At 37.4% G+C, this 13,093-nt stretch overlaps 1 pseudogene; it reads left to right on the top strand.

Annotated features, from left to right (window-relative positions):
- The first annotated feature begins 534 nt into the window (after positions 1–534).
- On the top strand, positions 535–12,580 carry LOC101418246 (mitogen-activated protein kinase 1-like; annotated as a pseudogene).
- The last annotated feature ends 513 nt before the right edge of the window (positions 12,581–13,093 follow it).

The raw sequence follows: 13,093 nt of genomic DNA, 5'->3' as shown, positions 1-13,093 counted from the left end.
ATAGGATTTGAGGAAAAATAAGGCAAGCCATTTAACTTCTGGGGGACTCATTTTCTCATCTGGGAAAAAACTATAAATAGGTTACATGTTCTCAAAAGTCCATTCAAATTCTATTATTCCTTGAATCTTTCACTGAAACAGAGTATTTGCACAGTATTATAGCCTTGAATCATGAGACAGTACATCATTAGGACATAGGAACAAGTGTGAAAATTGTGTGGAGATAAACTCTTAATTCCTTAGCCACCTGTTTCCTTTGAGCACCCATTGCTTATCTCACTAAGGTAACAGGATACAGTTCAAAAAGACTATGAAAGAAAAGAGAACCAGAAAGATGGTGGCAGAGTAAGGAGCTCCTAGAGTCAGCTCCTGCTACAGGGCAGTTAGTAAATAGTCAGAGCTCTCTGGAGCTAGCTAAAGCACCTGTTTGGGGGCTCCAGGAGACCAGAAGAGCATCCTGCCACATCCTTGAAGGGATGGAAGAAGGAGACTGCCCATCTGCTGAGAAGACTCATAAGTAGAGTGCTCCACGCCATGGAGGCCAGTGCCCATCCTCCACTGGAGGCACAAGCTGCCTTAGAAGCTGTTCAGCAGCTGGAATTGAAAGCTCCCCTTCCCAGAAAAGGGGGAGGAAGAGATGATTGGGTACCAACTTCAGCTATTGATGAGTAAATTTAGTGGGCTAAAGTATAATCCTGAGAACAGCTAAAGTTTGAACTTGTCCAGGTTGGAAAGAGGCCGGTGGCTGCCTTTTTGACTCCGTGCCTAGCACAAGGGGAAGCGGAACAAACTAAAAATTACAGTGCTGGTAGGAATAGGTTTCTTTCACCGAGATCAGACTGCAGTCCCAGCCTAGGCATCTGCCCCACCTCTGGCAGGGAGAAGGCTGGCAGGCCCTGCAACAGCCTATCCAAGTAACCGCTGGTACCTTTGGCTGGCACATACTGAATAATCAGATGTCTATGAGGGCAACCATGGTCATCTTGGACCCACACTGCATAGATTACTGCCCACACCTGCAGCTCCATCCCTGTCCCAGGCAGGGGAAAAAAGGAGTATGAAGCTTCACCAGTCTCTCTGGGAAACTAGAGTCTAGGCCTGCACAACTTGGATTATTCCACACAACTGAACTCTGTCACTACCCCTTGCAAAGGAGAAAGTTGGGAGAAGCTTCATCAGTCCCTGTGGTAATGAGGGCAGCTTGAGGCTTCATAGCTTATAGCAGCAACTATATCCTTGGTTCCTACTGTACAACCAGCAAGGGAGAAATGGCAGGAAGCCCTCAAGTAAAGAGAAAAACTGCACTCAAAATAAATAATCCAGTAAGCCAGGCACCAAGACACCAACAAAGAATTACAATCCACACCAAGAAACAGGAAGCTATAGTCCAGTTAAAGGAATGAGATAAGTCTCCAGATGACATAAAGGAGTTGAGACAACTAATCATAGATGTTCAAACAAATCTCCTTAATAAATTCAATGAGATGGTTAAAGAGATCAAGGATATTAAGAAGACATTGTGGGAAGTGGACATGGCTCACCTGATAGAGCGTCCACCTACCATATGGAGGGTCCAGGGTTTGATACCCAGTGTCTCCTGTCCCATGTGATAAATTTGCCCATGCAGAGTGCTGCTGCACTCAAGGAGTGCTGTGCCATGCAGCGGTGCCCCTGTGTAGGGGAGCCTCATGTACAAGGAGTATGCCCCACAAGAAGAGCCACCCCACATGAAAAAAGCACAGCCTGTCCAGGAGTGGTGCTGCACACATGGAGAGCTGATGCAGCAAGACAAAGCAAGAAAAAAGAGACACCATTTCCTACTGCCACCTGACAATACAAGTGGATGCAGAAGAACACACAGCAAATGGACACAGAGAGCAGACAACAGGGGGAAAGGGGAGAGAAATAAATAAAATAAATCATAAAAAAAAAAGACATTGTATGAGCACAAAGAAGAATTTGAAAGCATACATAGAAAAATAGCAGATTTTATGGGAATGAAAGGTGAAATAAATGAAATTTTAAAATATCAGAATCATATAATAGCAGATTTGAAGATGCAGAAAAAAGGATTGGTGAGCTTGAGGAAATGGCCTCTGAAAGTGAACATACAAAAAACAGATGAAGAAAAGAATGGAAAAAATTGAGCAAGGTTTCAGGGAAATAAATGACAGCAAAAGATATGCAAACATGCATGTCATTGGTGTCCCAGAAGAAGAGAAGGGAAAGGGGCAGAAGGAATATTTTAAGAAATAATGGCAGAAAATTTTCCAACCCTATTGAAGGACAGAAATATCCATGTCCATGAAGCACAATGTACTCCCATCTGAAAAAATCTGAAGAGACCAACTTCGAGACACATACTAGTCAGAATGTCAAAGGCCAAAGACAAAGAGAGAATTCTGAGAGCAGCAAGAGAAAAGCAATGCATACCATATAAGGGATACCAAATAAGATTAAGTGCTGATTTCCCACTAGAAAGCATGAATGCAAGAAGACAGTGGTGGGATATATTTAAGATACTACAAGTGAAAAACTTCCTGCCAAGAATCTTATATCCAGCAAGATTGCCTTTCAAAAATGAGAGCAAGTTTAGAATATTCAGATAAACAGAAACTGAGAGAATTTCTAACCAAAAGACCAGATTTTCAGGAAATTCTAAAGGGTGTGCTAGAGCCTGAAAAGAAAAGACAGGAGAGAGAGGCCTAGAAGAGAGTCTAGACATGAAGATTATATCAATAAAAGTAACTAAAAGTGTCAAAAGAGCGGTGAAAATAAAATATGGCAGATAAAACTCAAATAGTCAGGAATAAACTTAACCAATGATGTAAAGCACTTGTATTCAGTGCTCAATGTTAAAAGAAATTTTTTTAAAAAGGCCTAAATAACTGGAAGAACATTCCATGCTTACAGATTGGAAGATTAAATATCATTAAGATGTCAATTCTATTCAAATTGATACAGATTCAATGCAATCCCAATAAAAAGTCCACCAGCATTTTTAAAAAATTGAAAATATCATTAGCAAATTTATTTGGAAGCACAAGTGGTCCTGAATAGCCAGAAACATCTTAAAAAGAAAAAATGAACTCTCCTTTCTAGACTTTAAATTATATTACCTAGCTATAGTGGTTAAAAACAGCATGGTACTGGCATAAAGACAGACACATAGACCAATGGAACCAAATTGGTGGTTCAGAAACAGACCCTCACATGTACAATCAAGTGATTTTTGACTAGCCTGTCAAACCCACACAGCTCAGGCAGATGAGCCCATTCAACAAATGGTGCTGAAAGAACTGTATATTGGTAGCCAAAAGAAGGAAAGAGGACCCCTGTACACACCTTATCTCAAAAATTAACTCAAAATGATCAAAAACCTAAAAATAAAAGCAATAACCATAAAGCTTCTAGAAGAAATTGTAGGAAAATAGCTTCAAGACCTGGTGGTAGGTAGTGGATTCTTAAAGGAGATATGAGGAGGACTGAGATAGACTACTGATGTTTAATGTATGTAGAAGTTTTAATTTCCTTTACTGTAAAAGTGTGGAAATGTTTGGAGTGGATGGTAACACATAATAACAGCTATAAACTAGATGGGGATGTGGCTGAAAATGGTAGTTTAGATATGTAAATGCCATTTAACAGAATGCTAGAGAATAGTATAGGAACAAAATAGCACAGTAAACCAAGATGTGGATGAGAATTGTGTTTGGATGTGCAGATGCTCTTGCATCTTTTGTTAGCTAGAGCAAATGTACATCACTATTGCAGGATGGTGGCAATGTGGAGAAGCATGGGAAAGATACAACTGGAGTGATCTATGGACTTTAGTTAGCAGTAATAATAAAATATTCTTGCATCTATGCCATAGATATACTGTGTTGATAATGGGGCAGTATGGAAAATGTGTGCCAAATGTATACTATGGATGTGTTAACAATGGAATGATACATTACTTATAACAAATGTTCCACCACAGTGTGGTGTGTTGATAGAGGGGTATTGTTTGGGAATTCTGCACAGGCGCATGATTGTTTTATAAGTTTACAAATTCTGTTATAAAAAATATATTTAAAAAATAATAATAGGGTGGTTTGGGCGGAAAATACACCAAATATAAGATAAGGACTATAATTAGTAGTAAGATTTTTGACAATATTCTTTCATAATTTGTAACAAACATCTCACGACAATGCAAGGTGTTGGTGGACGGTTGACGTGTGGGACCCCTGTATGATGTTATACATGTTTGCTTTGTTAGGTCACAACTTTTACTACAGGCTTATTGTTTATGTATGCTAATATATAAATGATATAAAGATAATAATAATAATATTGGAGGATGGGGAAAGTACTTTGATTAGTAGTAATATTTTGGCAATGCTCTTTAATCATTGGTTAAAAAGGTTTAACAACAATGCAAGGTATTAGTGGTAGGGTGAGGTGTAAGAGTCCTGCATAATGTTATATGCTTGTTTTGTAAGTTCACAACTATTACTGTACACTTATTGGTTATGTATGTTTATGTACAAGTGATATATGTCAATAAATTTTTTATATGAAGTTAAAAAAAGACTATGAAAGAATAAGATAATACCAAAAAATAAGATATTATTTATTACTGCAGACAAAATATTGAATGACTGGAAAAGAGGTATACATCTTACAAACAGTCTAATGCCATTTGAGGTATACTTGCTATGTCGTTTCCATCATAGTAATTCAGAGCAAAGAAACTACCAAACATTTTTCAAACATTTAAGAAAAAAACTCAAAACTTTATAGAACAGATGTTGGCTAGTGCCTCCTCTCTCTTTTACCTTCACATCTAGCCATAAATCCTATTAAACATTACAATCTTCCACATGTTTAAGGCTTTTAATATATTACTGGGAAGAAAAGATTATAATTTCTTCAATATCTATAAATAGTCTGAGAGGAAGTTTTTCCTAGTGAAATGCATTTAAATTATTTGCATGAAATAAAAGTTGATCTCTTCACAGATAGTAAAGAACAATAGCAGTGTTATGTGGATCTCATTTCAACTGCTTTGCTCAGCTTAATTGCAACCAATTCCATCATCCTTTCCAATTTGATGTCCCTATAAAATATTTTTGAATCCCAATCTGTGCCTTGGAGGGAAACCTTGCCTCAATATAATTATCAGCAGCCATCCATGAAGCACAGCATGTATTATACAAATATTTGGACTGATCCTCTTTTGTGCCAGGACCTTTAAAAATGGTCTTGCTTCACATATGATTTGTCCTCTAAAAATGTTGACGGACACTATTAACTTGACAAGAGAGGAAAAGAAAAAAATAACTAGATGCGGGTGGGTGAAAGGGAGTGGTACTCGTGTTTGAAAGGCAATTTTGGACCCTCATTATCTACAAGAAAATAAAAAAGATCAGAGACAATGGAAATGTCATAATTCAACATTCAAAAAAATAAGAAGCAGGGATAGATAAGCAGAAAGGCCTATGGTGATTCCTCTCCTCTGGACTTTTCATGGTTCCCTTTCATCAAAGCTTAAAGATGGCCAAAGAAGTAATTTCAAGTGAAAGTTAAAGAAATAAAGCATGTTAGTTTAACTTTTCTATTGGCAACCCATGAGAAAAGACACAAATTAGGAGTGAGAACTTGAGCGAGTTACTTTACCTCTTTTGCTTCAGTTTTTTCAACTGCAGAATGAATGTTTCAACAAGACGGTTGCCATTATCCATGCCAACTCTCATTTCTAGGATTTGTACATGCATGGCTGGTTTGGCTGTCATGACAACTTAGTCATCCAAATAACAGATTAAATTAGCTATACCAATTTCTAAATCAGCAAAGCAATTATTCTGGCTTTTTATAAAAAAATTGACTTGTCTTTCCTATTCATTGAAGAGAATATACATGTGAAGAAGTGGAAAGTAGTGCAGCATCAGAGATTTGATAGAAAAACAAACACCACCACAAAAGAACCAAACAAAAATAAGTGATAGAGGTACATGATGTTGGAGTGCTTGAAATACAACTTTGAAGACATCACTATTTACATGAAAAGAACATACCATAAGAAAGAGGGGATAAAGGATGAGTAAAATCACTGTCATTTTTCTTTTAACAAGCCATATTTCAAATTGAGTCAGCTGAAAAACATAATTCTTGGAGTATGAAGAAACTAGGGGAATTTTGGGGGAAATTTGAGCATAGGTATGAGCTCAAAAAATATTTGTTGAATGAATGAGAAAGTTTTTCAGCTGTTAAGATGAAATAGGGAAGCAGATGTGGCTCAACTGATAGAGCATCCACCTACCATATAGGAGGTCCAGGGTTCAAACCCAGGGCATCCCGGTCCATGTGGTGAGCTGGCCCACACACAGTGCTGCTGCGTGCAAGGAGTGCCATGCCATGCTGGGGTGTCCCCTGCATAGGCAATCCCCATTCACAAGGAGTGTGCCCTGCAAGGAGAGCTGCCCTGCGTGAAAAAAGGGCAGCCTGCCCAGGAGTGGCATTGTACACATGGAGAGCTGACGCAGCAAGATGATGCAACAAAAAGAGACACAGATTCCTGGTGCTACCAAGAATGCAAGTGGACACAGAAGAACACACAGTGAATGGACTCAAGAGAGCAGACAACGGAGGGTGGGGGAAGGGGAGAGAAATAAATAAAATAAATATTTTTTTTAAAAAGATGAAGTAGGGCTTTTGTTCTCTGCCTAAGATGTCCCCATTTTTTATTTATTTATAAAGAATCAATAAAGGCAACTTCAGGTCAATTACTTCACTTGTCTAGCTTTTGTAGGTGGGTCTTTAGGATTGAAGATGCATAAACATTTATTCAAGGGGTAGAAGATAAGTAGTCTGAGGTTGGGTGTTGGTGATAAGTATCTCATCAAAGAGTCCTGCTATAAGAGAGATAGCAGTAGGTGGACAGAGGAATGTAAAATGCATTTTTTATTAATTGATACATTGATTACAGATGGGTTATGAGAGTGTAGGGGCATTAAGAATGAAAAAGCAAAATAATAATAATAAAATAATGAGAAAAATGGACTTCACATGATACAAGTATTAAATTTGATTTGGTCAGGTTGAATTGTGTTTTCCTAATCAACAAGGATTTATTACTCCCCTGGCATAAAAAACACCTGGCTTTCTACTTTAATATACAAGAGTCAGGCCCTGACTAAGGATTTTGCAATCTACAATATTTATAGAGACAAACTATAAATATCTAATAAGTTAAGAAAAAAGTGTGTAGTTATAAGGATATAAATGAATAATGAATAATTGTCAAACTATTATAAAGAGGGTCCTGTGGATGGAAACCCATAGTAGGATTTTTTTTTTTTTAAGAGGGAAGAACTTTTTCTTTTTAGAGAAGAAAAACTTTATGGAATTTCTATAAGTGACAATTTTTAAAAAACATTTGATAAAAAATCAGCAGGCTCTAAGCAGAATTAAAGACATGGAGTCACAGCGTTTAGTTTCTAAAAATGAAGACTATGGCTTCAGTTTGCCCAATTCTGACCTCCAGGAAATCCCTCCATGAGTGACATTTTTCTTGGTTGAATACGACTCAGATAGTAGGAGGTGTCAGCAGTAGAGAAGAGTCAGACTTCCTTGGAAGAAGCAATATCCCAAGAACTTCACATGTTGTATTGTTCTGGCCTCTGGAACCTCATTTTCAGCTTCTTGCAGTACCTGTGATTCTGTAACCTGAGGAGTTACTTTGGTTAATGCCTGTTTGCAGGACTAGCAATTATGAAATTCCAGTGGCTGCTGCTATCCAAAAGAAGAGGACCTATGGCTCCCTGCACCCTCCCGCTTTTTTTCTTTCTTTATTAAAGAAGTTGTGATTAGAACCATCACGCATAAAACACAGGATTCCATATACCACCCCATCATTAACACCTTCCATTGGTGTGAAATATTTGTTCACACCAATTGATGATAGCACATTTTTATACTTGTACAATTAACTATAGTGCATAGTTTAACCCAGCGTTCACTGTTTGTATTAAATTGCATAGATTAATAGATAGATAGATAGCTAATTGTGATATGATTCTGTATTTAGCATTGTTACTGAAATAAGGTTTTTTGAATATTATAATGTCTTTTTTGGAATTCAGAGGGTGGAGTATAGTAGTTTGGTATTATTTCTGAATTCCAAAAATAGATTTTGGATTATGTCTATAAACTGGTCTGTTTGCACTTTAGATTGTATTGAATTCACAGGTTTCACTTTTACTTGATTAAATAATGACTTAGGCTTTGATTGGGCCGTGGCAATAGGATATTGAATGAAACTGCACTACAGAGAAGGGAGTTTGGAGTTTTGATCCTGGAGCCCAGGAGAAAACAGAGCAGCTAAGCCCAAAGAAAAACAAGCCCCAGAAAGAGAGGAACCCAGGAAACCTGAATCTTTGTAGACATTGGCAGTCATCTTGTTCCAACATGTGGCAACAGGCTTTGGTGAGGGACGTAACTTATGCTTTATGGCCTGGTAACTATAAGCATCTACCCCAAATAAATACCCCTTATAAAAGCCAACAAATTTCTGATACTTTGCATCAGCACCCCAAATAATAATTTTAATTTTATTAAACTTAAAATATAGACATTAATAATAATTTTAATTTTATATCTATATTTATGTATCTATATCTCTATACATCCCTCTCTCTCTAAACACATATATATGTATGTATATATCTACCTTCCTACCTATCTGTCCCATAAAATTTTCCATAGAATATTTTGTTCCTTTCCCAAATGAATGTATTCTGCCATATTTATCAGTATACTATTTTAAAAATTGTCTTAATGAACTTGAAGTTAAGTCTCCCATCAGAGAATCTTAGAAGTTATCCAATACTTCTACCAAGTATAATAATCCTATTATTAAGTTTTTCACCCTGATTTATTTCTAATACATATGCTAACTCAGTAATGATTGAAAGAGAAAAAAAGAATGGAAAACTTGAGAAATAACACATAGTTATTAGAAAGAGCTAACTCCAGTAGGAACAAAAAGTGAATTTAGAAAGTGATTTTGTTTAAAATCTCAGATCATTTTGGGTCATTGTGGAATGCTCAAAGAGTAAAACTGGACTTAGATTTAGGCCCCAGAAATATCTATGACACATTCCAAATGCAGCAACATGTAACTTCATGATTCTTTTTCCCTGTTGATTATTTTATTCTTAACTATGCTACACAAAGTTGCAAGTTTATTAGTAAATGCAATAGTGATTACCCTCAAGTCTTTAAAATTCACTTATATACTAACAAGGTGAAAATCCAGTATTTTGTACTAATGAGAGTTAATTGTTTTAAGAATAAATGTTTCCTGTGATTTTAGGTCATAATTACAGAATTTCTTTTTATAGTTTCTTTAATGTATTTGTTAGTGATCTGTCTTTTATTTGTTATTGACAGACTATTTTAGTCTTTTTTGATTTTTTTAAATTTGATTCTAAATGTTTCCATCCTGAAATATTGGTCCTTTCATTTTTTTAAAAACTATGAAATAGAAACTGATGGATGGGAAAACTTGGAAACAACATTTGTCATAGGTGTTAATATGAAGATTGGTGAAAAAGCATTTCAATTCATTTCTCAATAATTTATTGACAGCACAAGAATGAATGGCAGCAAAAAAAATTCTGGAGAATTTTCATGAAATATAAACGATTGCCTCATATGCTTTATTTTGGTATACTTTTAAAAATAGTAAAAGATACATCCCTTCTGGCTGTGATAAAGCAAATGGTATCAAACTTACCTTCCTACCAAAAACAATTAAAAAACTGGACCAAATATATTATGAGTCAAGTGTTTTCAAGAATTTAACAAAAAGTTCAGCTCTGATCCTTGGGAAAAGGAAAACCGAGGTGACTCCCATGTCCAATTTTATTTTCTGCCTGAATTCCTGTCATGGTGCAGAAAAGTGGAATCAAAGTTGAGAAGTGGTATTTCTAAGCTGGAGAGGCTGAGACAAGTTCAGAGCTGCTTAAGCATATAGAAATTTCAGAGCAGTGGACAAGACAAGAGAGAGTGACAAAAGTGATTAGGGGGAGGAAGGTCATTACTATGTTTTATCATAAAAGAGAATAGAGGCCAGATGACAACAGAATAAGAATTTTAGAGTACTGAAATGAAAAAAAAAAAAAATGTCAATGTAAATGTCTGCATCCAGCAAAAATTACCTTCAAAAATGGACTAGGGGAAGGAATAAAGACATGCTCATATAAATGAAAGTTGAAAGAATTAATAAAAGATCATATCAGATTTGTACTAAAAAATGCTAACCAGTTTTTCAGCCTTAAGCCAAATGACAGAAGGAAATGATATATTAGAATGAGTCAAGATAAAAAAAATGGCAAATACATAGTAACTGTAAATGATTATCGTGATGACCAGTTTCATGTGTCAGCATGATTAGGTTATGATGTCCAGTTGTTTGGTCAAGCAAGCCCTGGCCTGATTGTTCCTGTGAGGGTATTTCATAAATGGGTTTGCATCCATAATCAGTTGATTGCATCTAGGACTGATTCAATCTACAATTGACAAAAGAGTCTGCCCTCAGCAATATGGGCATGTACTCATCCAATCAGTTATAAGTGTTAAAAGCCAGAACTGAGGATTTCAGACTTAAGAAAGAAGATTTTCTGCCTCAATTTCAGTCAGCCAGCTTCCCCTAAAGGATATGGACCTTTCAGACTTTAGAATCATCTTTCTCAAAGTTTTCAACTTGTGGCCTGCCATACAGAATTTAGACTTACTAGTCCCCACAGTTGCATGAGCCAATTCTTATAATGAATCTCTTAATATTTATATGTACATATATACATATATATATCCTCTCAGTTCTGTTTCTCTAGAGAATCCTGAGTAATATAATTATCTTTGTTTTTTCTTCTTATAGTTGATCTCAAAGCAAAATAATAACATTGTATTGAAGAATGTATTATGTAGGTAGATGTAAAATATTTGACAATCCAGTGAAAGATAAAAGCTATTATAGGAATTTTACATGAAAAGATACACAATGAACTTAATTCAAACAGTGACAAGAATTCATTTTATAATATGTAGACCAACCACTAAATAAAAATTCAAGGAGAAATAGCTAAAAAGTCAATAGAAGTAGTAAAACAGAATACTAAAAGATTATCGCTCAATCCAAATTCATAAATAGCAGAAACAGAACAAACAAAACAAGAGAATTAAACAAATAAAAAAACAATACATGCACACACAGTTGGGACAACTAGAAAACAAACAGCAAGATGTAAGACTTAATTGAACAATATTTAATAATTACATTAAATGTGTATGAACTAAATTCTCTAATTAAAAGGCAGAACCAGGCAGGCGGGCAGCTGGTCCGAGCGGACATAGGTTCTCAGGCTCGCCGCATCAGCGTTCCTCCTCCACCACAGGCCAGCGTGGTCCCTCCAGGTGGCGTGGGCGAGGGTTGGGATATGGTCCAGTGGCACATTGTTCAATGTGGGACCATGCTACACCAACCTTTCACACATCGGTGTGAGTGCCTGTGGCATGGTGTGCTGTGCTTAAGATGATACCAACGAAGTTCGAGTAGCTATCAAGAAAATCAGCCCTTTTGAGCATCAGACTTACTGCCAAAGAACAGAGGGAGACAAAAATCCTACTGCACTTCAGACCTGAAAACATCATTGGAATCAATATTACTCGAGCTCCAACCATTAAGCAAATGAAAGATATATTTACAGTAAAGGGCCTCATGGAAACAGATCTTTACAAGCTCTTGAAGATGCAACACTTCAACAAGGACCATATCTGCTATTTTCTTTACCAGCTCCTCCAAGAGTTAAAATAACACCCACTCAGCTAATGTTCTGCATTGTGACCTCAAACCTTCCAACCTGCTGCTCAACACCACCTGCCATCTCTTTGGCTTGGCTACAGCAGCAGACCTGGACTGTGATCACACAGGGTTCCTGACAGGGTATGTAGTCACAAGTTGGTACAGGGCTCCAGAGAACATATTGCATTCCAAGGGCTACAAATCCACTGACATTTGGTAGGTGGGCTGTATTCTGGCACAGATGCTCTCCAACAGGCCAGTCTTTCCAGGAAATCATTCTCTTGACCAGCTGAACCACATTCTTGTATTCTTGGATCCTAATCACAGAAAGATCTCAATTGTATAATAAACTTAAAAGCTAGAAATTATTTGCTTTTTCTTCCACACAAAAATAAGGTGCCATGGAACAGGCTTTCCCAAATGCTGATTTCAAACCTCTGGACTTACTGGATAAAATGTTGACACTCAACCGTCATAAAGAGGATTGAAGTAGAACAGGTTCCGGCCCATCCATATCTGGAACAGTATTATGATCCAAGCGATGAGACTTTTGCTGAAGCTCCATTCAAGTTTGATGGGGAATTGGATGACTTGACTGAGGAAAAGGTCAGTGAACTCATTTTTGAAGAGACTACTAGATCCCAACCAGAATACGGATCTTACATTTGTCAGGACAAGGGCTTAGAGGACTGGATGTGCTCTACTGGTCTTCTTCCCCCCAGTTCTTGACCCCGGGTTCTCTCTCCACCTGGTCTTGGCTTATCCACCTTGACTCCTTTGAGTGGTTCAGACGGGCAGTTTCTAGTAGTTGTGGCATTTATGCTTTTAAAGAATTCCTTCAGTCCAGAGACTTGTCCCTGGCCCCAGTGTGTCACTCTTGGTGGTGCGGCAGTATGGGCTTTCAACGGTATCCTTACTGTTGCTTTAGTCACTAATCTCTTTCTGGTTTGAAAGATGTATTCGTTCCTTCCTCTCCTTGAGTCCTCTCCTCCACACCGCCCTGCCGACACAGGCGGGCTCACCAGAGATGGGTCCTTTCTAGCCTCCCCATAATCATTGGTGTCTTCCTTTGTAATAGGGAAAGCTGCTACCTAGGGCATTTTAATTCAGAGACGGCCCCTTATTTGCACTTCGACTTTCCGTCATAACTGCCTCCTCAGAGCGGGAGCTCCTGCAAATGCCCTTGGACCACGTCACAGACTGTCGCAAGGGCTCCTGGCTCGGTAATCCTCTAGGGGCGCA

Source organism: Dasypus novemcinctus, chromosome 11 (assembly GCF_030445035.2).
Source record: "Dasypus novemcinctus isolate mDasNov1 chromosome 11, mDasNov1.1.hap2, whole genome shotgun sequence".
Classification (NCBI taxonomy): Eukaryota; Metazoa; Chordata; class Mammalia; order Cingulata; family Dasypodidae; genus Dasypus; species Dasypus novemcinctus.
Note: the sequence above shows the minus strand (reverse complement) of the source record. Positions and strands in the feature narration are given on the sequence as shown.